Source organism: Triticum aestivum, chromosome 1B (assembly GCF_018294505.1).
Source record: "Triticum aestivum cultivar Chinese Spring chromosome 1B, IWGSC CS RefSeq v2.1, whole genome shotgun sequence".
In the NCBI taxonomy this organism is placed as follows: Eukaryota; Viridiplantae; Streptophyta; class Magnoliopsida; order Poales; family Poaceae; genus Triticum; species Triticum aestivum.
The window spans coordinates 805,912-817,746 of record NC_057795.1 but is presented as its reverse complement, the minus strand read 5'-3'; positions in this window follow the sequence as shown (position 1 = coordinate 817,746).

Sequence of the window (11,835 nt, the reverse complement as noted above, 5' to 3'; positions counted from 1 at the left end):
GTTACTGCTGAACTTTGTAGGTCTACAAGGACACGTTCCGCACCAGAGTGGTACGGCAACCCTGTCCTGGAAATCATGTTGTTAGACAACGGTGAACCTTCGAACTATGAAGAAGCGATGGCGGGCCCAGATTCCAACAAATGGCTTGAAGCCATGAAATCCGAGATAGAATCCATGTACGAAAACAAAGTATGGACTTTGACAGACTTGCCCGATGATCGGCGAGCGATAGAAAACAAATGGATCTTTAAGAAGAAGACGGACGCGGATGGTAATGTCACCATCTATAAAGCTCGACTTGTCGCTAAGGGTTATCGACAAGTTCAAGGGATTGACTACGACGAGACATTCTCTCCCGTAGCGAAGCTAAAGTCCGTCCGAATCATGTTAGCAATTGCCGCATACTATGATTATGAGATATGGCAGATGGACGTCAAAACGGCATTCCTTAACGGGCATCTTAAGGAAGAGCTGTATATGATGCAGCCGGAAGGTTTTGTCGATCCTAAGAACGCTAACAAAGTGTGCAAACTCCAGCGATCCATTTATGGACTGGTGCAAGCATCTCGGAGTTGGAACATTCGCTTTGATGAGATGATCAAAGCGTTTGGGTTTATGCAGACTTATGGAGAAGCCTGCGTTTACAAGAAAGTGAGTGGGAGCTCTGTAGCATTTCTCATATTATATGTAGATGACATACTCTTGATGGGAAATAATATAGAATTTCTGGACAGCATTAAGGCCTACTTGAATAAGTGTTTTTCAATGAAGGACCTTGGAGAAACTGCTTATATATTAGGCATCAAGATCTATAGAGATAGATCAAGACGCCTCATAGGTCTTTCACAAAGCACATACCTTGACAAGGTTTTGAAGAAATTCAAAATGGATCAGTCCAAGAAGGGGTTCTTGCCTATGTTACAAGGTGTGAGACTGAGCTCGGCTCAGTCACCGACCACGGCAAAAGATAAAGAAGAGATGAGTGTCATCCCCTATGCTTCAGCCATAGGATCTATTATGTATGCCATGCTGTGTACCAGACCCGATGTAAACCTTGCCGTAAGTTTGGTAGCAAGATACCAAAGTAATCCCGGCAAGGAACACTGGACAGCGGTCAAGAATATCCTGAAGTACCTGAAAAGGACGAAGGACATGTTTCTCGTTTATGGAGGAGACGAAGAGCTCGTCGTAAAGGGTTACGTCGACGCTAGCTTCGACTCAGATCTGGATGACTCTAAGTCACAAACCGGATACGTGTATATGTTGAATGGTGGAGCAGTAAGCTGGTGCAGCTGTAAGCAGAGCGTCGTGGCGGGATCTACATGTGAAGCGGAGTACATGGCAGCCTCGGAGGCAGCGCATGAAGCGATTTGGGTGAAGGAGTTCATCACCGACCTAGGAGTCATACCCAATGCGTCGGGGCCGATCAAACTCTTCTGTGACAACACTGGAGCTATTGCCCTTGCCAAGGAGCCCAGATTTCACAAGAAGACCAGGCACATCAAGCGTCGTTTCAACTCCATCCGTGAAAATGTTCAAGATGGAGACATAGAGATTTGCAAAGTGCACACGGATCTGAATGTCGCAGATCCGCTGACTAAACCTCTCTCGCGTGCAAAACATGATCAACACCAGAACTCTATGGGTGTTCGATTCATCACAATGTAACTAGATTGGTGACTCTAGTGCAAGTGGGAGACTGTTGGAAATATGCCCTAGAGGCAATAATAAAAGTATTATTATATTTCAATGTTCATGATAAATGTCTTTTATTCATGCTATAACTGTATTATCTGGAAATCGTAATACACGTGTGAATACTTAGACCACAATATGTCCCTGGTGAGCCTCTAGTTGACCAGCTCATTGTGATCAACAGATAGTCATGGTTTCCTGACTATGGACATTGGATGTCGTTGATAACGGGATCACATCATTAGGAGAATGATGTGATGGACAAGACCCAATCCTAAGCATAGCATAAAAGATCGTGTAGTTCGTTTTGCTAGAGCTTTGCCAATCTCAAGTATCTCTTCCTTAGACCATGAGATCGTGTAACTCCCGGATACCGTAAGAGTGCCTTGGGTGTATCAAACGTCACAACGTAACTGGGTGACTATAAAGGTGCATTACAGGTATCTCCGAAAGTAGCTGTTGGGTTGACATGGATCGAGACTGGGATTTGTCACTCCGTATGACGGAGAGGTATCACTGGGCCCACTCAGTAATGCATCATCATTATGAGCTCAATGTGACCAAGGTGTTGGACACGGGATCATGCATTGCGGTACGAGTAAAGTGACTTGCCGGTAACGAGACTGAACAAGGTATTGGGATACCGACGATCGAGTCTCGGGCAAGTAACGTACCGATTGACAAAGGGAATTGTATACAGGGTTTGATCGAATCCTCGACATAGTGGTTCATCCGATGACAACATCGAGGAGCATGTGGGAGCCATCATGGGTATCCAGATCCCGCTGTTGGTTATTGGCCTGAGAGCGTCTCGGTCATGTCTGCATGTCTCCCGAACCCGTAGGGTCTACACACTTAAGGTTCGGTGACGCTAGGGTTATTAGGAAGACTAGTATGTGACTACCGAATGTTGTTCGGAGTCCCGGATGGGATCCTGGACGTCACGATGAGATCCGGAAGGGTGCGGAGGTAAAGATTTATATATGGGAAGTTGTCAAACGGACACCGGGAAGATTCGGGGTCATACCGGTATTGTACCGGGGCCACCGGAAGGGTTCCGGGGGTCCACCGGGAGGGGCCACCCCTCCCGGGGGGCCACATGGGCTGCGCGGGGCAGGGAGCCAGCCCCTGGTGGGCTGGCCGCACCCCCTCCCTTGGGCCCATGCGCCTAGGGTTGAGGGGGAACCCTAGAGGGGGCGCCCCCCTTGGCTTGGGGGGCAAGCCACCCTCTCCCCCTCTCCCCTTGGCCGCCGCACCCCCCCCTAGATGGGTTCTAGGGGGCCGGCCCCCTTATCCCTTCCCCCTATAAATAGAGGGGTGAGGGGAGGGCAGCCGCACCATCCTCCAAGGCGCAGCCCTCCCCTCCCCAACACCTCTCCTCCTCCGTTGTGTGCTCGGCGAAGCCCTGTCGGAGTACTGCTTCTCCACCATCACCACGCCGTCGTGCTGCCGGTGGAGCTGTCTTCCTCAACCTCTCCTTCCCCTTGCTGGATCAAGAAGGAGGAGACGTCTCCCGTCCCGTACGTGTGTTGAACGCGGAGGTGCTGTCCGTTCAGCACTTGGTCATCGGTGATTCGAATCACGTCGAGTACGACTACATCATCACCTTGCAAGCTTCCGCACGCGATCTACAAGTGGGATGTAGATGCAAACTCTCTCCCTTGACTCGTTGCTTAGATGAACTCATAGATGGATCTTGGTGAAACCGTAGGAAAAATTTTAATTTTCTGCAACGTTCCCCAACATGGAAGGGACTCAATAATATGCAGGGACGGATATTCTTGGTCTCAAGCACACTACATAGTTCTACAGAACTCTACCTTGGTGACCCCTTATGTCGATGAACACAAGAACAGTCTGCGCTCCAAACACCCGGAGCAGGGCGACGACTGGATTACATGTGAACACATCAGGACTTTCAGCAGTTGGTTGGAAGCACGTATCAGAGGTGACAACACTGTTTGTGATGAGTTGTACTTGTTGTCCAGGGGACCATCTTTGACTGTATTGATTTGGAAAGGATACGAGATAAATGGGAATACATTTTACACGATTGACCAAGATCAAAAGAGCACCAACCAAAACAGCGGTGTCCGCTTTGATGCAACAACTGAGAGAGGAAAGGACACATATTATGGTTACATAGTGGACATATGGGAACTTGACTATGGACATGATTTTAAGGTCCCTTTGTTTAAGTGCAAATGGGTCAATCTATCAGGAGGCGGGGTACAGGTAGACCCACAGTACGGAATGACAACAGTGGATCTGAAAAATCTTGGGTACACCGACGAACCGTTCGTCCTAGCCAATGATGTGGCACAGGTTATCTATGTGAAGGACATGTCTACCAGACCGAGAAAGAGAAAAGATAAGGAAGCGAATACATCATACGATGAGCCAAAGCGCCACATAGTTCTTTCAGGAAAAAGGGACATCGTGGGAGTGGAGGACAAGACAGACATGTCTGAGGATTATGAAAAGTTTCATGAAATTCCTCCCTTCAAAGTCAAGGCTGACCCCAGCATCCTGATAAACGATGAAGATTATCCATGGTTACGGCGCAATAAGGAAATGACACAAGCGAAGAAAAAGTGAAGACTTTCTCCCGCAACTATTATGATGATACCATGCCAACTTTGTAACTGACGTGTATGATACCAATGCCAACTTTCAACTTTTTCAGAGTTCATTCGAAATGCTTTAATGTCTTATGGTTCGGCCCTCGTAATAATTAAAAATAGCAACATTAAGTTTTTTGTTGTAAGTAGAAACAAAATAAAATAAATAAAGCAAGAAAGAAAACAAAAAACAAAAAAAGTGTTTTCAAATTTGAAAAGTAATGGCACTAACAGAAAGTTTATAATTTTCCTAAAACTAAAAGCAAAAAGAACTAAAAAATAAAGCAAAAAACAAAAGAAAATAAATAATGCAGAAAACATAACAAAAAAAACTGGAAAAAATTAAAAATAGCAACAATAAGTAAAGAAAACAAAAAAACAAAAACAATTGCCACCTACTGGGCCACCACAGCCTGAATACGACTAGAAACCCATCCATGGGCCAGGATTCAGGCCCGTAGCACGGCTAGTAGGCCCATCAGGCATAACAGTAACAAGTAGGCCCATAAGCCTGCAATGGAGAGGAGGTTGAGAGGGGTGCGGCAGTGGGGCTTATAAACCACTGCGCGCCCCTCTCAACTAGCGAGGTGGGACTAAACTTTGGCCCCGACGCGTGCAGCACAGGGGCCTTTGGTCCCGGTTGGTGGCACCAACCGGGACTAAAGGGGGGGCATTGGTACCGCTTCGTGGCACCAACCGGTACCAAAGGCCGCCGCTTCCCGCCCTTTGGGCTGCCGAAAAAGAGGCCTTTGGTCCCGGTTGGTGCCACGAACCGGGACTAAAGGGTGCATTAGTCCCGGTTGGTTTCACGAACTGGGACCAATGGCTTTTCTATATAAGCAAACACTTTGCAAAAATTCAGAATCTCATCGCCAGTTGCCCCCCCCTCCGACGACGCCGACCCGCCTCCTCGACGCCACCAGGCTGCTCCACCTCGCCGTCGCCGCCGCCGCCGCCAAGGCCGTCGCCCCCCAACCCGCGCCGTCCTCGTCACCGGCCTCCCCGAGCCCGCGTCGTCCTCGTCGCCGGCCTCCCCGAGCCCGCGCCCCGTCCCGCCCCCGCGCGCCGCCCCGAGCCCCTGCCCCGTCGTCCCGCCCCTGCGCGCCGGCGCCCTTGCCGCCCCCACCGTCGCCATCGTCATCTAGCCGCCCCCGCTGTGAGCCGCCACGCCGCATCGGCTCTGTTTTTTTCACTTTTATTAGTTTAATTTTTTTGTTCATATATATATTGTATATGTGTATGTATGTGGCTATGTGTATGTAGATGTTCAAAATGTATAATTTTTTTTCAGAGCATGTTTTTCTTCATATATGTATTTTTTGTTCATATGTGTATTAATGTTTTCATATATGCAAAAGATAGATTTTTAGAAAAGTTAGGTTTTTTTTTCTGTTCATAGATTTTTTTGGTGATATTAATTATTGTAGAAATATGCAAATGTTTGTATATTCATATGAACAATGCATTAGGCAAGACCTTTGTTTTTTTCGAAATTTTCTATTTGAATATTTTTTTAAAACAAGCAATACTAAAAGAATGAGAGGAAAAAGGAAAATAAGAAGAGGAAGAAAGGAGAAGAAGAGGAGAGGAAGAAGAGGAGAAATAAATAATAAGAGGAAATAAGAAGAAAAAGAAGATGAGAAGAAGAAAGGAATAGAGGAGAAGAAGAAAAATAGAGAAAGGAATAGAGGAGAAGAAGAAAAATAGAAAATTTCTATTTTTCTTCTTCTCCTCTATTCCTTTCTTCTTCTCCTCTATTTTTTTCTTCTTCCTCTTTTCTTCCTTTCCTTATTTTCCTTTCTCGCGAGAAGAAGAAAAAGAAGAGTAGTAGAAGAAGAAAGGAATAGAGGAGAAAGAAGAAACTTCAACACGAGTGGGGGGGGGTACCGATACCCCCTCCCTGATAACATTATTTTCCCATGTGTATGTATGTCGCGTCATTGTCGATATAACCCACTCGAGATAACTTCGACATGAGGGGCGGTCGATATATATACCCCCTCTCGACCATGATAACTTATACAACGGCAGCACCCCCCTCGGCCCTCTCGCTCGACCAAAACTCTCGAGGACACCCAAACCCTAGAGAGAAAACGATGTTGGTAGCTCCTACCCCTTCCCGCCGCGCCCCTACCCGACAAATTAACTCTCTCGAGGCCACCCAAATTAACCCTTGAAGCGTTGTGTCGAGGCGACCCCAAACCCTAGAGAGAAAACGATGTTGGTCTCCTACCCCCTCCCGCCGCGCCCCTACCCGACAAATTAACTCTCTCGAGGCCACCCAAACTAACATGACTCCTTATTGTGATTAGCTAGCTAGTTCTACGTTTTCCACTAATATATATATATATATATATATCCATCTGTACCATGTTTGAATAATAATTGACATGTTGTAAATATTTGCAGAAACTATGGAGCACTCCCGAGACGAAGAAACAGAAGCGATGTTGGGGCACATAATCGCACAAGGAAGTGATGAAGTTGCGTCATTTCTCAATGACACCGGACTGGGTGAAGAAGAGGGCTATGTTCATGATGGCTTCAACCCATTAATGCCGGTACAAGAAGAGTACTATGTTCATGATGGCTCCGGTGACACAATGGAGGTACAAGCAGAAGGAGACCGTGCTGACTGCTCCGATGACCGAACCGAGTCCGGCCAGGTATATATTAATTAGTTAAGCCCGTGCTGACTAGTTAATTGATGCATCCATTGTTTTGGTATATGTACACATATTAATTACTCTCATCTTTCTTCCTTATAATTTCTAGCCCTCCGGATCAAGCACAACTTCGGTAAGAGACGAGGCCCGAAGAAAAAGTTGAGCTCGGATGAAAAGTTTGAGATCATAGAAATCACGCCCGACGGCGAACCGATTGAACCCATGCGGACAAGGAAGGCATTTTCTGCTTAGTGCGGGGTTCTTGTTAGGGACAAGATCCCGATCAGCATCCATCAATGGTATAAGCCTAAGGAGGAAGACCCTGAGGTGTCTTATGTCAATGATATGCAGAAAGAAGATCTTTGGACTGAGCTGAAGGCAAATTTCACCCTACCGCCAGAGGAGGATCCGGAGAAGCCAGTTAAAGAGCAATTAATCAAGTCTTGTGCTCTTAAGAAGATGGCAACCCTAATGAGGAAGTGGAGGAAAGAGCTGAACCAGTTTGTCGAGAAAGATAAGACACCAGAATTCATCGGCAAATATGAGAAGATCAAAGATCACTGGCCTACATTTGTGGCCCACAAGACATCGAAAAAGAGTAAGAAGATGTCGGCGACAAACAAGAAAAATGCTGCGAAGAAGAAGCTTCACCATCGCACGGGGTCAGGTGGCTACCTCAAAGCCTGGCCTAAGTGGTCCAAGGCTGAGCATGATTTGCTTGATAAAGGGATCGAACCAGAGACAATGTACTGGCCAGACCGTTGCCGGACTTGGTTCTTCGGGGCTGGCGGAACCTTGGACCCTGTAACAGGGAAGTGCCAGTGGACGGACGAGCAACTGCAAATACCAGTCAGGAAGCTTCGACAGGGAGAAGGACGAGCTCACAATGGCCCTTGGGAATCCTGAGCACCCTGGACGGACACGAGGCACGCCAGGCTCCCTTTCATGGAAGCGCAGGGGGTTACAAAACCCACGAGAGGAGGAAGAAACTGGAGCAGGACCAACTGCAGGCGCTACACGAAAGGGTAATGGGGCTAGAGGAACGAGAAGCAGCAGATCGCAACAAACGACCTGCCGAAGCTTCCCCCAAGCTACCCCGCCATCTCAGCGGAGAAGCAGCGTGGTTTCCACCGAGCTGCTTCAGCCGGAGCATGTTTTGACGGCTCCTGCCGGCTATCCCGTGGATGGTATCACGGAGTCTCAAAGTTGCCACATTATGGCGCGATGGATGACTTTTAAGGTCAAGGCGGCTGTTGGCCAAGTTTATCCTAGTGGACCCGACACAACTTATCACTGCCATCCGATTCCAGAAGGATATGCTAAGGTGATGGTGGATGAAATAACAGAGGGATTTGAGGACCTCCCGCTTGACCACCCTACCGGTGAAGGGGACACTAGGCTGGGTTTTGCTCTGAAGACTCCATGCCTATGGCGGAAGGAGCTCATCAACCTTCCGAACTGGACACCTCCGCCTCCTCCTCCTCCTCCGGTGAGTCAGGGCACTCCGCCTCCTCCACCGCCTCCTCCTCAGGCGAGTGACGATCAGGGCACGCGTGGCGGCACTCCGCCTCCTTATCCGGCGCGTGGCGGCACTTCGCCTCCTTCTCCGCCTGCGCCGACGCGCCCCAGCAGCCAGCCTCCTCCTTCTCCGCCTGCGCCGGCGCGCCCGAGCAGCCAGCCTCCTCCTTCTCCGCCTCGTCAGCAAGCAAAAAAGAAGACATCCGCTCTGCTGGCGTCTAGTAGTACAGCCAAAGGCGGGAGGAAATACAGATACGATCCTTCTCTGAAGACTCCAGAGAAGTTACCGTACGAGAGGAACGAGGAGGAAAACACGAAGATCGCGCAGACCGAAGTGGATCCGGTGAAAGACCGGCCGGGAAGTACTGTCAGACATCAAAGAGCAAAAGAACGAGCAGCTAAGAAAAAAATTGACCAGCTCGGTGAACAAGCAAACCAATCGTGCCCCCCGCTCAATGTGTCTAGCGGCAACATCGTCGCTAATGTTCCGGGGATGGTGGCCGGTTATGGCAATCTAGAAGATTACCTGCCTGACGATGCACTTCCTGAATACATGAAGGTGGGCGAACACAGATACGAGTACGGGAAGCCTCTCATGAAAGATGAAAAATCTCTAACAACGATGATGCGAAGATTCCATACTTGGTACATGAAAACCTGCAGAGAGTCTGGGGGGACAAATTGTTTGTATCTGAACATTAAAGAGGAGCACGACCTCGTTGGAACTGATTTGTTGTGTGTTCCATTTGAGGAGTTCTTCGAGTTCTTCAATCAAAAGGCCCTCGATAAATTAACGGTCTTTTGCTACTGCCTGTAAGTACTATTTCTGTCATTAAGTCTCTATATATAGCTCGGCTCTTTTGTTGCATGTATTTATAATTAATTATCCTCAATATATTATGCAGATTGAAGATCGTCGAGTGCAAAAAAAATGAAATCTATGATATTGGGTTCATTAACACAAATATCATAGATGTATTTCTGGTGAAAAGCACGTCAAAGAGGCCGAGGACAACTTGCTACAATCGTTGATGAAAAATCAAAACAAAGATACCATACTCTTTCCTTATAACGGCAAGTGAGTGTTACTGATCGTTTGCATATTCGGTTTCCCTTATTACTCGAGCGAGGTTATAATAATATAATTGATGAGTTATGCATGCGTGCGCAGGTACCACTATATTCTTCTGGAGATTAAGCTTGAGCGTGGACTAGTAACCGTCTTAGACTCGAGATGGAAAGATCCCAGCACCTATGCGGACATGACTGAAATGCTCAGCAAGTAAGTTCAATTAACCGATCATTATCGCACCATAGCGGCAACTTTTTGTTTATTTACTGATATCTCAAGTAATAATAATTATTTTCTTTGTCTTGCAGGGTTTGGAAACAGTTCACCGCAAAAGCTCCGGGACTGCCGAAGGAGCTGCGATATATATACCCGAAAGTAAGTACTACTGGCTAGCTAGTTGTGCGCATCTCTCGTTGATTCTATAGCTATACATTCATCAACGCCATTTATAATGCTTCATTATCAGTTTGATTGACCTCTATTTCTCGTAAAGTGCTTGTGGCAGGAACAAGGGAATGATTTCTGTGGATACTACGTGTGCGAGTTCATCTACAACGCGACTTTCAAAAACAAGCGGGGCTACTCTCCAAGACAATATGAAGTGCGTAAGCAATTAATAATATATTCACAATTTCATTTTATTACACCATCATTTCTGTTGAGTTTCATTCATATATATGTATTAATTAACCCCCTTCTTCAAATTAGACGTGGCAGACACGGAATGAACTCCTAGAACCAGATCGCATTAAAGCAATTCAAGAGGAATTGGCGGGATTCTTTCTTGACCACGTCATCAATAAAGCCGGAGAATACCATGTGGAAGTTGATTTCAAATGATAGGGGACTGTAATTGAGAGATCTTATATATTGTACATGTATGTAGCCAGTAGCGTCGGACGTACATGATACGAAAACTTGTTTTAAATTGTTCGACCAATCTCTCGGAGAAGGAGAGGTCGATCGATCATTTCTCTCGGTATGCATGACAAACTTCTGTACTCGATGGTTCCCTTCATTTTCTTACTAGCTAGCGTGTCGAGGGCTATATGTATATAGTACGTAGCGTCGACCAAGCACGGACAAAAGAGAGGACACTTCTCTCTATCAATTAGCTAGCTAACACAATATATGAAACACCTAAATTAACCCCCAACCCCCCCTTTCAAAAAAAATAAAAACCCCAGCCACTGGAATGCTGACGCGTGGATGCCTATTGGTCCCGGTTGGTGCCACCAACCGGGACCAAAGGCCCCCCTGCCTGGGCTTGGCACACCGGCCACGCGGAGGACCATCTGTCTCGGTTCGTGTTAGATCCGGGACTAAAGGGGGAAGGTATTAGTAACGACCCTTTAGTCCCGGTTCATGAACCGGGACTAAAGGCCCTTACTAGGTGTTTTTCTACTAGTGCCACCTGGGTAATAAAAACTCCTTCTCGTTTGAGCTGGCTTGGTTCGAACGAGAAGGTTTCTTTGATCTCGTAGCCGGAGAGTGGGCTAAGGATTCAGGAGGGAAGACTGCGCTTCAGCGCTGGCAGAATAAGATTAGGCATTTGAGAAGCTTCCTGCGTGGTTGGGCTAAGTATCTTAGCAGGATTTATAAGGTCGAAAAGGAAAGGCTCCTTTCCCTTATTCAGGCCCTAGATGTGATAGCTGAAACCACGGTATTGCCGGCCGCAGAGCTGCATGCCAAGCTTGATGCGGAGATGAGGCTGAAAGAACTTCTTCGAGAAGAGGAATTGAAGTGGGCGTTGCGGGCCAAGGTCCGGCGGGTTGTCCAGGGGGATGCAAACACTCAATTCTTTCACATGATTGCTAATGGTAAACATAGAAAGAAGAGGATCTTTCAGCTTGAGCAAGATGAAGGAACAATTGTAGGACATGAAAACCTTAAGCAGTATATTACTGAGTATTACAAGCAGTTGTTTGGTCCTCCTGAGAATAACTGCGTGTCCTTGGATGAGTCCAGGGTTGAGGATGTTCCTCAACTCACAGCGGTGGAGAATCATATTCTGGCGCTCCTTTTTCTGAGAAAGAGGTGTTCGAGGCCATATCGCAAATGAAGAATAACAAGGCGCCGGGCCCTGATGGTTTTCCAGCGGAGTTTTATAAAAAGTGCTGGCATATTATTAAGGGGGATCTGTTGCCTCTGTTTAATAATCTCTTCTCTGGACAGCTTCAGCTTTTTCAGCTGAATTTTGGTACGATAACCCATCTTCCTAAGAAAACAGAGGCTGTGAGAATTGAGCAATTAAGGCCCATCT